This window comes from Volvox carteri (assembly GCF_000143455.1).
Source record: "Volvox carteri f. nagariensis unplaced genomic scaffold VOLCAscaffold_98, whole genome shotgun sequence".
Classification (NCBI taxonomy): domain Eukaryota; kingdom Viridiplantae; phylum Chlorophyta; class Chlorophyceae; order Chlamydomonadales; family Volvocaceae; genus Volvox; species Volvox carteri.
Window position 1 is genome coordinate 309836 of NW_003307641.1, and position 2731 is coordinate 312566.

Here is a 2731-nt window from a genome sequence, read left to right on the forward strand (position 1 = left end):
TGCGTGGGTGCTTGTCAGTTATGTCCATCGAACCTCGTTGTCGCACTGTGGCCACCTCTGTTTTTGATGTCGTGTTCCTGCGATGAGTTCCCGCGTGGTGAGTGGTGAGCAGCGGCGGAAGCGGTCCTGTTACGGGCCTGAAGTTTTGATGTGGGTGTTTCCCAGTAGGGGTTTCCCACAGCACGGGTGTTGAGGTGGAGCTCTTACTTTTGGGTGGGGTATTGGGCGGTGAGACGTGAGATATCAAGAGCTTCATACAAAGCGCATGCACGTGCTGGGTGCGTTGCGCCAAGCAAGCTCCTGTAACATTTCGGTGTTCATGACATAAGGAAGGTCTCGGTTCCAGTGCTTGTTTCACCGCTTCTTGGGGCGGGAGCACATACAGCCATTTTGGTGGGCGCGTACTGCAAAGGCGGCCACGCAAACAGGCACACATGGAGAACACGCGCGAGACACGAGCTAAAGGAACATGTCATTCAGAGGGATGATTCGAGGTGCATATAGCCACGCTCTATCGCGCGAAAGAAGCCAAGGGTTATCGTGGCTGTCCTGTGTTAGCGAAGTGAGCTAGGCGCTAAATCGCGGGTTGATGGCCTCGGTTGTCGTACAGTGCAAGAGTTAAACTTCAGCAAACCACGTTGGTAGGTCACTCCCCGCCGACATCATCACTGGCGCGGCATTGGTCATCGCCAATCCCTCTAGCGTACAGCGGCCTCGGCCTCCGCGAACCAGGCTCGCTACCTTCCTCACAGCCAGGAACTACGTTGCCACTGGAAGGTACCCCGATGCACCAAGAAGGCTTATTGTGGCGCTCGCCTCGGACTTATGTGTCCCGTTTCGGATAGCACAGCATCAGCACCACGAAAAACCTGCCGATATGCATAACAAAAAATCACACACACACACCAACACACACACATACTTACAAACACAAACACACACAAACACAAACCACACACTCACTCTCTTTCTTTTTCTTGTCATGCAGAAACACACAGACGCACACCCACACCCACACACATGCACACACGCGCACACACATGCACACACACACACACGCACACACACACACACGCACATACGCACACGCACACGCCACACTTAAGTCGAAGGAAAAAGGCACGAAGTCGGACTGGAGCCTTGTAATGAGTGATGCCGTTACCTGGATTACAGTCCGGTGTAGAACCATGGAACGTGCAATGATATGGAGTCTTAAAAGCTCGGCAACCAGATGGACGCCGCTGCATGCTGGCTACTGCTTTCAGTATCACCCTGGCTGGCAGGCCCCTTTCGATCAGTTTCGCATCCGCAAGGCCAGAGCATGCAGCATCGCCAATGGTTTGACCACCTGCTCCCGTAACTTAAGAACCAAATACCGAATGCCAGTGCCATGGGTCCAGTACTCCCCCAGAAAGGCAGGATGACACACAAATAGGCTACCCGCTGTCCCTTGTCTATCTGGTACTGCCCCGCGACTTTATGCATAAAACTGCTGGTCACAAGAAGTTCTTCTTTGTTCCTTTCACAGTTGAATTGGTAGCCTGAAGCTAAGCATGCGTGGAGTGCTGAACATGTAGCGTGCGTGGTGAAACCCCTGGCAAAAGAGGTAACAAACAGAGGGCGTGCTGGCGTTCCGTTCAGTACTTCAGAGGTCAAAGGCAAGCCATGGGCAAAGTAGGAGCTTTTCCCAGGTGCCAGCCTTAGGCTCCGACGTTTGGAAGCCCGTGGCCGATTGTAAGTTGCGAAGAGCTCATGCGTTTGGTCGAGGCCGACCGTCCTCCCTTGATCGGACGACAGGTTGCTACGCACGTGCTTGTTGCTTTCCTTCGGTCCTAAACGGCCTCCGGTTCGGCGCTGTCGCCCTTTTGCGGTCCAGCAGAGCTTGGACCTTGTGTTCACCGGCCCTGTCCGGGATGGAATGCCCTTTGCCGTCCTAAGCAGCGTGACCCATTATATCAGCTTGCTTCCTAGCAAGGACAACAGCTACTGTCCTCCCGTCCTACGGTACTGGTAATGAGTAAAGGCCGAACAGCTAGGGTCAAACATGGAGAGACCACTTTTGGCGCCTAAAGAATGCATTGTAGTGCGTATCAAAATCCATGTTCAGCGTGCACGTCACAGCATTTATACAGTCGCCACTGAGTTATCCCTGCATCAGAAATATGTATGAAACTTGCAAGCAGGTGTAGCAAATCGTTCATGCCAATCTGTGCAAGTGCAGATAGCTGTTAAGCGCATGTGTTGCAGGTGTGCCATGTCTGTATCCTGCGATCTCTGTTAGGTAAGCGCCCTGTCCCACGGACAGGACAGGGATACGGCGTGCGTACGGCATCAAGATTTGCTTGCAAAACAAAAGCGCTGGTTGCCTGTGTTTCCGGTATCAGTTCTCTCCTTTGTGCAGCAGAGTCTGATCACCTTACGAACATCTAAAATGGCTTTCGCTCTCGCCACCTCGCGCAAGGCTCTGCAGGTCGCATGCAAGGCGACCGGCAAGAAGGCCGCTGCTAAGGTCCGTTATATTTCGACACCATTTATTTTATCAGCGTACCTTACATAGACGCACATACGTATTTGCAGTGTCCTTTGGCTAACCAGAGACGTTTGTTCCGTTCGCAACATCTTTACAGCCGGCTGCCCCCAAGAGCTCTGGCATCGAGTGGTATGGCCCGAACCGCGCTAAGTGGCTCGGTAGGTTATCCTGGAGATCCGAGGAGATCCGATATGCAGCGGG